The 16,583-nt window shown below is 38.4% G+C and overlaps 1 long non-coding RNA gene across 1 annotated transcript in view; it reads left to right on the top strand.

Moving 5' to 3' along the window:
* LOC123785985 (uncharacterized) overlaps positions 1-14,090 on the top strand; it is a 32,347-nt gene extending 18,257 nt beyond the window's left edge. Inside the window, exons 4-6 of the long non-coding RNA XR_006777842.2 lie at positions 2,965-3,386; positions 11,123-11,280; positions 13,378-14,090. This is a non-coding gene — a long non-coding RNA (uncharacterized LOC123785985). The remainder of the gene's footprint in view (positions 1-2,964; positions 3,387-11,122; positions 11,281-13,377) is intronic.
* Positions 14,091-16,583: the final 2,493 nt, after the last annotated feature.

The raw sequence follows: 16,583 nt of genomic DNA, 5'->3' as shown, positions 1-16,583 counted from the left end.
AAAGGAGACAATTTTTCATAATCTCACCACCTACAGAAAATAGCATTTCCCATCTATACTGCTAGTATTCATTTTTGTCTTAAACAAGAATATTTTACTTCAAAATTTTCACCCAAACACACTTGCTTCTACAAAGGTGAGCTTCTGAGAGCCCAACTTCCTTTGTGCAGACAGCAGACTCTGCTCTGGAGGGAAGGAAGTGGCTCATATCCTGGCTAACAGGGGATCATTGTTCCTCTGTCAGAACTGGCACAGCGCCTTCTTCAGCCAGAAGGACAATTATGTGACAGAATCCAAGAGTCGGGCCTGCCTTCGGAGAAAGTGGCTTAAAGCAAATTTTACATGTGGAGTGTACGAGGCACTTTCCACACCGTCTCTCTAATTATTACAACCTAGATAAACATGAGTTTGAATCCCAGCTATTCCTTACAAGCCAGGTAACAGTGGGTAAGTTATGAAGGCCCTTTGCCACAGTTTCGTCATCTGTTCAATAAGGACAATAAGAATACCAACCTCACTGGGTCCTTGTAAAGACCAATGAGCTTACCACAGAGTCCTTCGTGCCTGGCCTCCTGCAAGATGTCAACAAATGTCGGTAGCGTTATTGTTGTGGTCGTGGATTGCCATGGGGATTATATGAAATACTCTATTGGAAACTCCTGCCACACTTTGGAATTATTATTACAATACTTAGTATCACAGGGAGGGTTTGTTTTTCACCACCCACATTTTCCTCTGGCAGCACTCCTCGGTTTTTGACTCTAGTCCAGTGCTATTTGGTAGAACTTTCTGTGATCACAGAAATGGTCCATAATCTGTGCTGGCCAGTATGGAAGCCGTCCGCCAAGTGCAGCTATTGAATGCTTGAAGTGTGGCTAGTGCAACTGAGGGGTTGAATTTTTAGTTTTAATTTTATTTAATTTTAATTAATTTAAATAGTCACAGCTAGTTCCGTGATTTCTATCTGTTCCTACTCCTGTCTGATCGCTTCAGTTGCCTTTAGGCATATGCAAATCAACCTGTAGGGACTCTAGGGAATGTCTCCTCATTCACATTGTTTTGAATAACGTCATTTTCTACATGGTTCATTCTTGATAAATGATAAATTACAGTCCCACCATTAATAAAGTAAAAACAAACTGGATATATTTCCAATGTCAAGCTTCTCCACCAAGTCTGCTTTCCATAAGCACTTTGGGTTGTTTTTTTTTTTTTTTTAAGAGTTATTTATTTATTTTAGAGCAAGAGCGTGGGCAGGGGGAGGGGCAGAGAGAGAGGAATAGAAGCAGACTCCCCGCCAAGCTTGGAGCCTGAGGCAGGCCAATCCCACCACCCCCAAGACCGTAACCCAGGCTGAAGTCAAGAGTCCAACGCCCAACAAACTGAGCCACCCAGTCGCCCCTCCATAAGCATTTTGTAAACTTGCATGAGAAGAACTTAATAACCTTTTTAAAAAACATTTGGCAGTTTAGTTTAAAAGGCTGTTTTATCGGGGCCCCTGGGTGGCTCAGTCAGTTAAGGATCTGCCTTTGGCTCAGGTCTTGGGATCTTGGGCTCCCTGCTCAGTGGGGAGCCTGCTTCTCCCTCTACCTGCCCCTCCCCCTGCTTGTGCTCTCCCTGTCTCTGTCAAATAAATAAAATCTCAAAAAAAAAAAGCTGTTTTATCACACCCCATGTTGAGAATAGAGCCTACTTTTAAATGAATGAATGAATGAATGAATGAACGAATAGCTGCTTTACAGATCTGGGATGAAAGGGGGTATCTCTGCTGTCAACTACTCTCCCACACAGTACACAGCAGAGTAATTCTTGATCTGCTGGTTCTGTGTCGTTGGGTCAGTCCTATGCTTCCCTGGGGACTCTTGCTCACAGCCCCCTTCTGAGCCTCAGGCTGACACCCTTCACCCATCCATCACTGGTGTTGAGTCAGAACTTGAGTAGGCTCCCTGAGGGCAGCCCTGAGTAACTCCGAGCTCACAACGCCTTTTCCAGGTTCCAGGGTCCCTGCTTCTCTTCTCTGTTGGAAAGCCAATCTGAACTTCAGGTTCTAGATAAATCACACAACCCTCATATCAAAGAAAAGCTATAAAACCAAAACCCATTTTCATTAGGTAAGCCTAGCTCTTTCCTCTCCTGGGGAAAGGCTGCCACCTACTGTAATACATCAGCATTGGGCTTTTCCAAGGTCACTGAACAACCACTTCCTCTAGACGAACGAAAGTATGCACAACCCCACCTGCCTTCCCCTCGATGGGTCAGGAGTGCAGAGCGGAAAAGCAGTAGACGTTCCAGAACTGGAGGGCAACAAAGCGAACTCATCCATATGAATGGTGCCCTGAAGGAATTGGCATCTCCCTCTGATTAGAAGAGGATTTATTCTTCACCACTCAGCAGCACCATTTTTTTCAAGTTAGCTCATAGTAACCTACATACAATCTCTGTTGTTAAGAGGCTGATTATTTCCTTGATCCTTCCAGTTCTATGTATCTTTATTCTTCACAGTCCTGGAAAGTCTTTGGGAGGAGAAAGGATGAGAAGAGGACAAAAACTGATGGTTTACAGGGTAGCATCCTGGAGCCTTGCACTTTGACTTTCTTCAAAAATCCTAAAACTCAAGGAAATACTCGGTAGTGATGAGCGCACACGGCTGCTATTCGAGACATGGTTCAATCTTAGAAGCATGATGTTGAGTGAAGAGAGCCAGACACCAAACAATGAGCCATTTACAGATATAAAGTTTGTAATGTAATTCTATATCTATAAAGTCAAAAACAGGCGAAGCACAATGAAGCCGATAGTGGTTAACTGTGGAGCTGGGGTAGTGGTGGGGTTTAGGACACACTATCCCAAAAGGTGGCATCTTGGCATATTGAATATTTTAAGCTGAAAGAGTTTGAGAAAAGACAGAGCAGGAAGGTCACACTGACTGTCCCCTCATCATTCCCCCTTCTCCCCTGAAAACAGGTCATAAAACTCGTGTGAGAAGTGCCCTCCCTATTCCAAGAGGAAAGAAGACTCCTTATCTTGGAAGACAAAGAGACGCCAAGAAGAATCCTAACAAACGGGCCTTGCTAAGTTCCCGCAGTTTACTGTAATTAGCTCATACTCTTTAACCTATCATACTGCTCCTTCACTGTCCACTTGTCATCAAACCTGGCACAAAATACACAGTTCTGGTGGGGTTTTTTTTTGGGGGGGTCTTCGTTTCCTGATGAAGGTTCTTATGTAAAAATTATATTAAATAAATGTGTATGCTTTTCTCCTGTTAATCTCTTTGTAAGTTTAATTTTCAGACCCAGCCAAGGACTCTAAGAGGGTCGAGGAAAACCTTTTCTTCACGTACAGCAGTAATCTGGAAAGGACAAAAAGGGCCTTCTGGAGTATTGGTAATGTTCTATTTCTTGACATGAGATGATGTAGTTATGTGTTTCCATTTTGCGAAAACCAGTTGAGCCATAAATTTTAAGGTATACATGATATACCATCCATAAAAAATAATTGTTTGAGAAACCAAGTAGTCATGAGTAAAATAATATGACACCTGCGCTGTTGTTTTGTTTTGTTTTTTTTTAGAAAACTTCAGAAAAATAATTAGGTATGGATAGATGAAACAAAAATAATAATGTTAAGCTGTAGGATAGATACATGAAAGTCCATTATTCTATTCTCCCTGCTTTTGTGTATTTGAATGCTTTTATAATAAAAAGTTTTTAAAAATCATGGGTGAAATGTTAATCTTAGTGAAGAGAACCACATAAAATCCAAAAGTCATAAATGAAAAAAAACATGAGGCTTCCACATCCGTTCCAGCTCCTTCCTTCCATCAGAAAGGCTATAAAGTAAAATGCTGGCTTTGTTAGTCCCCTGGCTCTGAGCCTGTATGTGACCTAATGCTAGTAATGAAGGTATAGGCAGAAACCAACATTATAGCCACATACATAAATAATATAAATCAAAATAACAGTGGGGTATCATCTATTTTTCACCTATTGGATTGATAAAGATCAAAGAGTTTGCTAATACCAAACGTTGACAGTTTGAGGACACAGTTGTTCTTCTCCACTATTGGTGGAAACTGAAGTTTATAGAAAATGTTTTGGAAGAGTAATTTGGAAATAGCTATCAAAATTCTCCTGAAAGCAAAAGCAACATTTAAGTGGTAAGAGTGGGCATGGACTTACCATGATGAGCACTGGGTGACGTAGGGAAGTATTGAATCACTCTATTATACACCTGAAACTGATACAACACTGTATGTTAGCTAACTGGAATTAAAATAAAAATTTAAAATAAAAAAGACATTTAAAAAAAAGAGTGGGCATGGAAAGAAAGCAACAGGTAGAAGAGTCTATGTAGAGTCAAAGTTGATTAATTATATGACTGACTAAATATGGAGAAAAGGCTCCGAATTACTAGGGACGTTAACGGAAATAGGGAGTCGCGGGAAGGCACGTGTTTGGGCAAGCAGATAAATAATTCAGTTTGGGATATGTTATGTTTTCTGATACTTTCACAACAAAGGTAGTTTTTGTAGTCCCTCTGGATCTAGAGTCTAGATGTTAAGATAAATGCTCATATGGAACATTAACGATTTCATTAAGTAATAATCCAGGAACTCACCAGAAGGCAAACTGAGAGAATGCCACTTAGCCTCAATTGTAAGTAGGACCCACTTAAAGAAAATGTACTTCTTTTTTTTTTTATGATTTCTTCTTATATTATGTTAGTCACCATACAGTACATCCCCGGTTTCCGATGTAAAGTTCGATGATTCATTAGTTGTGTATAACACCCAGTGCACCATGCAATACGTGCCCTCCTTACTACCCAACACCAGCCTATCCCATTCCCCCACCCCCCTCCCCTCTGAAGCCCTCAGTTTGTTTCTCAGAGTCCACAGTCTCTCATGAAGAAAATGTACTTCAAACAACAGCTAGACTTTCTTTTTCTCCTACCCAACTGGCAAAGATTTTTTAAAATAACGGTTTGGCAAAGATGTAGAGAAATGGATACTTGTCGCATAGGCTGGTGTGCATATGCTTCTGGAAGGCAACTTTATGGTATATACCAAACCTAAAAAGCATTAGGCCTTCTGAGCCATCAATTCCAATTCTACCTGAAGAATGTACATAAGTATTTTGTATTTAATTGTTTTTCATCAAAGTCATATATGTACATGGTACTAAAAAAAGTTATTCTAAAAGACATGTAAGGATACAGTGAGACCTCTCCTCCATCTCCTGCCCAAACTGCTCTAAAGAGGCCACCACTTTCAACATCTAGCTGTTTTACCTATTGTCTCCATCTTTGTGTTTAAATGATTAGTTCATTCAGCTATTTCTTCCCTTCCTTTTTTTTTTTTTTTTTGAGTATAGTTGACACACAATGTTGCATTAGCTTCAGGTGCATAAGTAATGACGCAACAAGTTTATACGTTATGCTATGCTCACATCAAGTCTAGCTACCATCTGTCACCATACAAGCTATTCCAATAGCATTGACTATATTCCTTATGTTGTGCCTGTTATTTCCCTGGTTTGTTCATTCCACAACCAGAAGCCTATATCTTCCACTCCCCTTCATCCATTTTGCCCAACCCCCTCCACCCCTCCCCTCGGTAACCATCAGTTTGTATTTATGGGTCTGATTCTGCTTTTGTTTATTCATTTGCTTGGTTCTTTTAGATTCCATTTATGAGTGAAAGCACATGCTATTTGTCTTTGTCAGTATGACCTATTTCACTCAGCGTAAGACCCTCTAGGGCCCTTCCGTGTTGTCCCAAAAGGCACAATCTCATCCTTTTCTAAGGAGACATAATGTTCCATTGTGTGTATGTATAGATATATATGCCACATCTTCCTTATCTATTCGTTATTCGGTGGACACTTAGGTTGCTTTCATATCTTGGCTACCGTAAATACTGTTCTAATAAATATAGGGTGCATATATGTTTTCAAATTAGTGTTTTTATTTCCCTTGGTTAAATACCAAAGGAATGGTATTATTGGATCATATGGTATTTCTATTTTTAATTTTTTGAGGAATTCTATACTCTTTTCCACAGTGGCTGCACCAATTTACATTCCCACCCATAGTCCCTGAGGGTTCCTTTTTCTCCACTTGCTCGTCAACACTTGCTGTTTCTTGTGTTTTTTATTTTAGCCACTCTAACAGGTGTAAGGCGATATCCCATTATGGTTTTGATTTGCATTTCTCTAATGACTAGTGATGTCAAACATCTTTTCGTGTTTGTTGGCCATCTGGATGTCTTCTTTGGAAAAATCTTCAGATCCTCTGCCCGCTTTTTAATTGGACTGCTTGTTTTTTTGGTGTTGAGATATATAAGTTCTTTATATATTTTGGATATTAACCCCTTATCAGATATATCACTTACAAATATCTTCTCCCATTCAGAAGGTGGCCTTTTTGTTTTGTTATTGGTTTCCTTTGTTGTGCAAAAGCATCTTATTTTTTTCAAAGATTTTATTTATTTGAGAGAGAGAGAGAGAGTGAGAGAGAGAGCATGAGAAGGAAGAGAGTCAGAGGGAGAAACAGACTCCTCACTGACTGAGCAGGGAGCCCGATGCGGGCCTCGATCCCAGGACTCCGGGATCTTGACCTAAGCTGAAGTCAGTCATTTAACCAACTGAGCCACCCAGTCATCCTAAAAGCATTTTATTTTGATGTAGTCTCACTAGTTTATTTTTGCTTTTGTTTCCCTCACCTTAGGAGACATATCTAGAAAAATGTCTCTATGGCCAGTGTCAGAGAAATTACTGCCTATGTTCTCTCCTAGGATGTTTATGGTTTCAGATGTCTCATTTATATCTTTGTCAGTCAGCTATTTTTTGATTTATCAACTGAAAACATAGTCTATTGACATCCTTTTATGGTAATGGAGGATTCAGCTTTTCATTCAACTACCACCTCCACTTCCCCACCTCCTCCCCATATAGTTTTATCATAATCTTTAAAGGTCACGTAGCATGACTTTTTGGCAAAACATCATAAGGCAAAAATGTTTTGATTAATTCAGTAGTCAATATTTACATAATTATGAATATAAATATTTTCAAATGTCAAATGGCTGGCAATATATTTTTTCAAACCTACAAACACAAAACCATGAAACAATTCATCAGTTCTGGTTTTTTTCTCAAAAAAATCCATCCTTTTTTTTTTCATATTGAAGTATAGTTGATACATGGTGTTATGTCAGGTATACAGCAGAGGGATTTGACAAGCCTATACATTATACTCACTCACCGCAAGTGTAACCACCATCTGTCCCTCTGTCCCCTTGGTCTAATCAGGACTGGCTGCACCTGAGGCTTAGAGGCATGGTTGTCACTCTAGGACTTCCTCTCATCCTCTAGCTTAGTCCCATTTCCTGGACTCTTTGTCTTCTTTCTTGGTTGACTCTCATATCTCTGAAATAGTAATTTCCTCGGAAAGGGTACCTAAGATGTAAATTTTTGAGAACTTAAACCTCTGAAAATGTCTTTATTCTGCCCTCACACTGTGTTGATGGTTGGATATAAAATTCATGGTGAAACACAATTTCACTTCAGAATGTTGAAGGTAATATTCCATTGCATTCTAGAATTGAGTGATACTGTTAAGAAGCCTGAAGTTATTGTTTACTCCCCTCTTTTTTTTCAATGGTTTGTTTGTTTCCCCTTCATTTTGATGCAGTTTTCTCCTCTTTGGAAGATTTTATGATCTTTATTCTCAGTGCTCTGTTTCATCATGTCCTTGTTATAGGCTTTTTTCATTCATTGGTCTGGATATTTCAACCTGGAGATTCATGTTCTTCAGGTCAGATAAATGTCCTTGGACTTTGTCTATAATTTTTTCTCCTTCATTTTTGTTCTATAGGCTCTGGAACTCTAGCTGATATAGATTTCTCTTTGATGTTTGCCAAGTTTCCTACCTTTCCTCCTTATTTTCCATCTCTTTGTCTTCTTGTTTGATGTTCTGGGAGATCTCTTCAATGCTTTCCTGATCTTTTTTTTGGATTTTTTGTTTTGGTGATTATATTTTTAATTTTCTTTCTCTTCTCTTCTCTTCTTTTCTTTCATCTCTACGCCCAATGTTGATCTTGAACTCACGGCCCTGAGATCATGAGTCACATACTCTGCCAACTGAGCCAGCCAGGTCTCCTGTATTTTTAATTTTCTTTTTTTTTTTAAGATTTTATTTATTTATTTGAGAGAGAGCAAGTGAGAACGAGAGAGCAGGAGCAGGGGGAAGGGCAGAGGGAGAAGCAAGACTCCCCATTGAGCAGGGAGATGTGAGGCTTAATCCCAGGACTCCCGGGATCTTGATGTTGGCAGAAAGCAGATGCTTAACTGACTGAACTACCCAGGTACCTCTACTTGTAATTTTCGAATGCTTTTTTAGAAAAGGTTTTGTTTTTCTTTTCTGCATCCTGCATCATGTTTGTTTCCTCTGAGTTCCTTTTTTGTTTGTTTGTTTATTTGTTACCTTTGATATTGTGGGGTTTTCTTGATTGTCTGGTCTCTGTTCTTTTTGTGAGAAAAATCAACTAAGAAAACAAATTGAAAGCCCTTGCTGGGGTGAGGAGAACAGGTCAAAGAGTGGGATTCTCCTAAGGTGATTATTTGGTACACTGGCCTTTTTATTGGCTGATTATAAAATGCCAGTGTAGAAAATATTTTTTTCTAAGGGTATTTAGTTTCTCCATTGAAGAATTCTCCATTCCCCTTTCTTAAATGTTTTGTGATCAAAGTGTAGAAAAGGATGTGAGTAACGTTTGAGTTATTACTGTGTACCGACCTTGTTTGTATATTTAGGCTGTTGCAACCAAGGAAATTCAGTTACATGTCTGTACCAGGTATACCCCCATGAAAAAATAGTCTGGAAATACACATAGCAAAATTTAAAAATCATTATCTGTTAGTGTGGATTCATGGGTGATTTAAATTTTCTTTTTTTTCTATAAAATTAATATGCAATTTTTGAGATTATTTAGTAAAAGTAAACCATAAGAAACAAACAAGCCAATTGTTTTAATGGACAAAAAATTTCAACAGATATTTCATTAAAGATGTTATACAGATAGCAAGTACCTGCAAAGATGCATATCTTTGGTCATTAGGGAAATACGAACTAAAACCACAATGAAATGCCACTACACACTCACTAGAATGGCTTTTAAAAACAAAGCTAACAGGGGTGCCCGGCTGACTCAGTAGAGTATGCGATTCTTGGTATGGGGGTCCTGAGGTTGAGCCCCATGTTGGGTGTCGAGTTTACTTTAAAAATAAATAAATAAAAATAAAAACAAAGCTACAATAACTAGTGCTGGTTAGGATGCAGAGCAGTTCTCATACATTGTAAACGGGGATGCAAATGAAGCAACTTGGGAAAACAGTTTGGCAGTTTTTACCAAGTTATGCACTTACCATATGGCCAAGTAATCCCACTCCCAGATATTTATCCAAGAGAAATGAAAGTATATGTTCACACAAAACCTGTATGTGAGTATTTATAACAGATTTATTCATCATAGCCCAAACCTGTAAACAACTCAAATACCCTTCCACTGTAATAGCCCTAGAGCACGGACTACAAGTCGGCAATTGAAAGAAATGAACTATTGATACATCAACAATATGGATGAATCTCAAATGCATTATCCTAAGTGAAAGATGCCAGATTCAAAAAGCTATGTATTATCTGATTCCATTTATATGACATTCTGGAAAAGGCAAAAAACTATAGGAACAGAGAACAGATTGGTGGTTGCCAAGGATTTGGGGTGAGGGGATGGGCTAACAAAGGGACCGCATGAGAGAATTTTCTGAATGATGGTACTGTTCTGTCTCTTGATTATGTGATTGTGCATTTGTCAAAATGTATAATGCTGTGCACCAAAAGAGTGACTTTAATTGTGTGTAAATATTTTAAAAATATTAAACTATCCCTTTGTTTTAAAATCATAACAAAATACTTAAATTAGGAGGAGCTAAGTATCTCAAAATGATCCTGTACGTGGTTCCTCCAGATAGCAAGACTCCTATGGCATTAAAATATAATTAAATTTAGAAAATCAATTCATGTGAAGATTTTGGAATATATCTATTGTAGGCTGTCTGAACACTGGCAGTTCTTAGCCCATGAAGTCAAAAGAATCGCATCTTTTGCCTTTGAAAAGATGAGACATTGGTCAAGGCAATCTAGATAAGACAAGTTACATCAATGCAATTTCATCCCTACTATCTTGTTCCTGAAACACATGTTTATAATTATTTACAAATATTTGTTGGTTGCTTACTATATATAAGGAAGCAATGATAATGTAGAAAATACAGAGATAAATCATGAATCTTATGCTTCAGGTCTAGTAGGGGAAACAAACCACATTATATATACCTATATTACGAAGCAAAAATGACAGTGTGGCCTGAGGTGTGGAAGAGGGACGTTTGGTAAAGGCTGGCTTTTACTTAGTAGGGAGATCGGAGATCACTTCTGGAATTTGGTTATGTAGAGTTGGGGGTAGGGAGGGTTAGAAAGGGCCCAGGGAAGGTAGACCAAGGAACAGAGAAAAACAAAACAAAACAAAACTCAGAGCTTTCTTTCTCCCCTACAAATATGGGAAATAGCTGTGAACACAACCAGCTATCATCATCGTCATCATCATCTGAACAGATTTGTCATATTGACTGCTTTGCTCACCACGCTACTTTGCTGCCAAACTTACTTATTAGAATAGCTATTATTCTGTTCTTCCAGCAGGATCTCCGGTGTTTGCCTGCAAGTTCTTGTGTTCTAATCACTGGAAACTTGATTTTGTTGAGTTTGTCATTCAGCGCTAATATGTGTGATTACTCAGTTTAAAAAAATACATCTTATTCCAGTCTTTTTCTCCATGCCCCCCCCATTTGCCATTGTGACTAGGACCTCTTTGAAATTGCCACATGTAATCATTTATTTCTCTGGTATTCCCATTAATATTAACTTCATTTTAAATTCTCTCATTCCTGTATCGTTCAGCCAGGTAAAAAGGATGAACAGATCAATTTTCATGTGCCCTCTGTAATTGCAATTTTCAGTACTTCAATCATGTCCCTTTATATTCTTTTCATTTTTACAGGCTAAATAATCATGTTGAGTCAGTTGCTACAGTGAAACTTGAAACCTGATCATTGGAGAAGCTTGCAATTTAGCAGAAAACCAGGCACACCAGGATCTTTCGCTTCAGCGGCACCTTGAGGATTCTTGTCTCTTTTGGAAAATGCCCTGACATGTCTAGTTAGTATAGTTGTTATAATTCTTTCCTTAAACAAGTTTGTAAAGTTGTTGTATTTTAAGGAATATTATACTTAGGACCCCTAGGTAGCTCACTGTAGTCTTATGATCTAGCACTGCTTAACCATACATAATTTGTGGGAAAGGACATGGGCTGGGTAAATGAATTTTCTTGTGAAACCCTTGTATCTTTCTCATGGCACAATTCAGAATTTTGAGTTGCTTCATTTCTGGAAATGATGCTGCCATTGAGGGGAAGACACATGCTGCTAGTTGCTGTTTTGAATGCTCCTTTGACAACATTTTGTTACTGTCGTCATTTGTCTCTTTCTACTAAGGACAAATCCTCTCTCTCTCTCTTCCTCTGTGGGGTGTGTGTGTGTGTGTGTGTGACTGGAAATGGCAGTTAATGCCAGTTAATTGGGTCTGGTTAATTTGAGGTTTTACTGTTAGCAGACCAAATTACCTCAGCTCTAGAAACACCCAAAATAAATTCCCTTATTTATCTTTTCTTAGTCACTAGTCCTTCTAAACTAAATATTGTTCACAAGCTGTATCTTCAATATATTTGTGAAACTGTGTTGTTAACAGCTATCAAAAGCCCCTTCTATACTTCAATTTGCCAACTTAATAGCTGGTAGTTCTGAACGCATAAGACCCCTTTGAGTATCAAGAGAGAACGCAGGCTATGGGAGATGAGAAAGATACGGGATATGAGGGCAGATTTAATAGTGATTTGCACAGCCATAAGCCCTAGACAGCAAGGAAAATGGGTAGCATACCAAAAAGGCACCACTACCAGCATTAAGTCAACAAGCAATTTTTTTTAAGTTTACCATGTGCAAGTCACTGTACTAAGGCCAAGGAGAAGACAAGCCATGGTGTAGTAGTCTACTATGGAAACTGAGAGGTCTACTAATAGCTTGAACAGGAGCTAATGTGTCATAAATGTCACATCCATGGTTCAGGAAATAAATGACAGTTGAGAGGAGGAGGAAGATGTCACTTCTGATTAAATGATAATGGAACATTCAGTAAAAGAGATGATGATATCTGAACTGTTCCTGAAGAAGGGATAAGATTTGAGTAGGTGGAGGAAAACCCAAGTCTGTTTTGGAGTGTACGATCCAATTAGGGAAAACTTTTCCTTTGCTCATTTTTTTTTTTTGTTCCTTAAATACCACATATGAGTGAAATAATAATAATATTTCTTTCTCTGACTTATTTCACTCAGCTTTATACTCTCTAGCTCCTTCTGTGTTGTTGCAAATGGCAAGATTTCATTCATTTTTATGGCTGGATAATATTCCATTGTGTGTGAATATATATACACACACATACAATAATATATATATATTCATATCTATCTCACATATACATGCTATATATAATACATATATATCACATATACGTTATACATACATATATATATATAACACATCTCTTTTATTTGTTTATTTGATATTGTTTTTAAAGTAGGCTCCACACCCAGTGTGGAGCCCACTGTGGGGCTTGAACTCACCACCCTGGGAGCAAGACCTGAGCTGAGATTGAGTCAGATGCTCAACTGACTGCACCACCCAGGCACCCCAACCACATCTTCTTCATCCATGCATCTGGCAATGGACATGTGGGCTGCTTGCATAATTTGGCTTTTGTAAATAATGTTGCTATAAACATAGGGTATTTACCCCCAAAATACAAAAACAGTGATACAAAGGGTACATCTTTTGGGCATCTTTCAAAGCCAGAGAAACAGAGATGTGGTGAGAGAGAGTACCCTATTTCTCAGCTGAAAAAAGGGAAAAAAACAGAGTCCATTTGCAATCACATTAGCAGTGCAAGAAACAAGCCTAATCCCCGAAGCATGTGTGGTAAAACGAAAGACGTTAAAAGGAAGGTGACCTCACACAAAGTAGCAAATCTAGGTTTTCACTTGCAGGAGACCTGTTGGGGACATTTGCTGATTTTCAGTCCACATTTATTTCTTCTTCTGAAATGGGGCCCCAATTTTGTTTTCTTTTTCTGGAGAACCACATCTTTCCTCATCCTTATTTTATATGTTCTAGTGAAATGGACTCCATTTCATTCTGGTTTCAGGGTTGGCTATGATCCAGGTCCATCCAATGAGAGCTTCACTCTGGTCACAGTGATTGAATGGATGCATCTTCACTCCATCTGAGCCAGAGAGAGGCAATCTGGGACTTCTGCTGAGCCGGTAAATATGCCTTGGCTTCTACTGGTCTGAACATAGGACGTTGCAGACTAGGAGCTGCTGGCAGCCATCTTCCTATCACCTCTCACCACTTGAAGCCTGAAATTCAAGGCAGGCAGCATGGAGGAGAGCAGGGATCCTCACAGTAGAATATAAAGTCCATGAGGGCAGGAAGCTTGGCTTTGTTTTTTGTTTTTAAAGATTTTATTTATTTATTTGAGAGAGAGACAGACAGCCAGCGAGAGAGGGAACACAAGCAGGGGGAATGGGAGAGGAAGAAGCAGGCTCCCAGCGGAGGAGCCCGATGTGGGACTCGATCCCAGATCGCCGGGATCACGCCCTGAGCCGAAGGCAGACACTTAATGACTGAGCCACCCAGGCGCCGTTTGGCTTTGTTTTTAAATCTTTTTCATTGATGCATCACTCACAGACAGGCAGGGGTGGGGAGTGGGAAGGCATAAAACAAATGTTTGAAGAAAAAAATATTACATAGTGAATACACATATTTTCTCCTCCCAATCACCACCCCCTCTCTCTTCTTGACTATTAGTACTGTAGTTTCCAGTTTTTTATTTTTACATAAATGGAATTATATAATATACATTCTTGTGTGTCTGGCTTCTGTCACTCAACATTCTTGTAAATATCTGATGAACATACACATGCATTTCTGTTGGATTTTTATATATTTTAAAGATTTATTCATTTATTTGAGTGAGAGAGAGAGAGAAAGAGTGCGGGGTGGAGGAGCAGAGGGGGAGTCCTAAGCAGGCTCTGTGCTGAGCGCAGAGTGTGACGCGGGGCTCCATCTCATGACCCTGAGATCACAATCTGAGCTGAAACCAAGAATTGGACGCTTCACCAACAGTACCACCTAGGCACCCCTCTATTGTATATTTCTAAGAGTAGAATTGCTACATTACACGGGGCACATATGTTTCACTTTAGAAGATACTGCCAAATTATGTTCCAAGATAATTGCTCCAATTTACTTTTCTCCCCTAGTATGTTCCTGTTGCTCCATATCCTAGGCAACGTTTGGTATTTTCAGTCTTTTAAATGGGAATGTGTAGTGTATCGTGTTGCATTTTTCTAACTAATGAGGCTGAATACCTTTTCTTACGGCTATTTGGGTATCTTTTTCTGTAAACTGTCTATTCAAGTGTCTGTCCATCTTTCTGTTGACTTAACAGTCTTTTTTAATTTGTAGGAGATTTAATTTTTTTAAAATTTAGTCACTACAATGCCATACCATATTATACTGTAGTCTCATAATAGAACTTAGTAACTGAGAGAATATGTGCTCCTACCATGTACTTTTAAGACTGTTTTGCTATTTTTGGCCTTCTGCATTTCCATATACATTTCAGAATCAGGTTACTATTTTCTGTGAATACACCTATTGGGATTTTCTTTGGGATTGCATTGAATCTCTAAATTGATTTGGTGAAAATGGCGTATTTACAACATTGAAATGTCTAATCCATGAACAATGTACATACTTCCATTTATTTATGTTATCTTCAATTTTTCTCAGTAAAGTTCTCTAGTTTTCTATGCAGGGATGGGTCTTGCATTCTTTCATCAGATTTATTCCTAGGTATTTGATATTTTTGTGCAATTGTAAGTGGTAATATTTCTTTTTAAATTTTGTTTGTTACTCATATATAGAAAAACGATTGAATTTTTGTATAATGACCTTATGTATTGTTTTCAATTACTGCATAAGAAAGTATCATAAACTTTAAAACATCTTAGAAAACAAGTTCATTATCTTACAGTTTCTATGAGGCAGTAGTCTAGATACTAGCTGGCTAGATCTTCTGCTCGGAGTCTCTTTAGGCTAAAATCAAGGTGCCTTCAGGGCCTACGATCTCATTTCAGGTGGAGGGTTCACTTGCAAGCTCACGGATTATTTTTGTAATTCAGTTCCTTGTAGTTGTAGGACTGAGGTTCCTCTTTCATACTGGCTGCCTATCCTTTACCCACCACTCTCAGCTCCAAGAGGCCACTGCAATTTCCTGTCACGTAGCTCTCTCGGAAATATGGCATTTTGTTTCTTTAAAGCAGGAGACCATTTCTTTTGTTTCAAATATCTTCGACTTATGACATCTTTCACCTCTAAACCCTCTTTTAGAAGAACTTAACTGATTATGTAGGGCCAGCAGAATGATCTCCCTTTTCATTAACTCAGGTTCAACTGATCTTAATTATATCTGCAAAATCCCTTCCCCTTTGCCATACACCATAATCTAATCACGCAAGAGAAATCTCATCATATTCACAAGTCCACCTACACTTAAAGGGAGGGGATTACATAGGGCATGTACACCGGGGGGCTGGAATCTTGGGGGACAACTTAAAATTCTGCCTACCACATTTTGTATTCAGCAGCCTTAATGTTTAATTAATTCTACTAATAGATCTATACATTCATTGAGATTTCCTTGATACACAGTTATATTATCTAAATATAATAAGTTTTATTTCTTCCCAATTTTTATAGTGTTAAAATTTACTCTTCTTAAACTTATTGCACTGGCTAGAATGTTGGGTACAGGACTAAAAGAAGTAGTGAAGGTGGGCTTGCTCATCTTTTGTATCATTGTATTTCCAGTGCTTAAAATAGAGTATGAGACATAAGCTTTTTAATAAATATTTTTAAATGAATAAATGGATGACAGCAAAACTGGTGGCTGGGGGTGGGGGGTTGGGGATTGGTTCATGCTTGATCATTTGAGCCTCTAAATCTCACCATGTCTTAAGTCATCCTTAACCATGGACTTTTCAATGACATGATGGCAATAAATGGCAACAAATTATTCCCTCCTTTTTTTCCCCCCAAACTAGATTCTTTTTGTCAATTTCAACCAAAATTTTAAATTATATTAGATCTCCTGATCCAATAAGCAAATAAATGTTTGGGAGAAAAACAATTATCATGCTCCAAGGAATTAATTTTTTTTAGGAGAGCACTTATGGAAATTCAAACATGTTCATGTATCTACCATATTAAGACAATCCTCCCTCACATCCAGTGCTACCTACCACTTCATCTATCCCCTCTTTTTTAAATTTTTTCTTTCTTTTT

This window comes from Ursus americanus, chromosome 7 (assembly GCF_024610735.1).
Source record: "Ursus americanus isolate L20-20 chromosome 7, mUrsAme1.1.p, whole genome shotgun sequence".
Lineage (NCBI taxonomy): Eukaryota > Metazoa > Chordata > Mammalia > Carnivora > Ursidae > Ursus > Ursus americanus.
The sequence above is the reverse complement of the archived record's forward strand: the minus strand, read 5'-3'. Positions and strand labels throughout refer to the sequence as shown.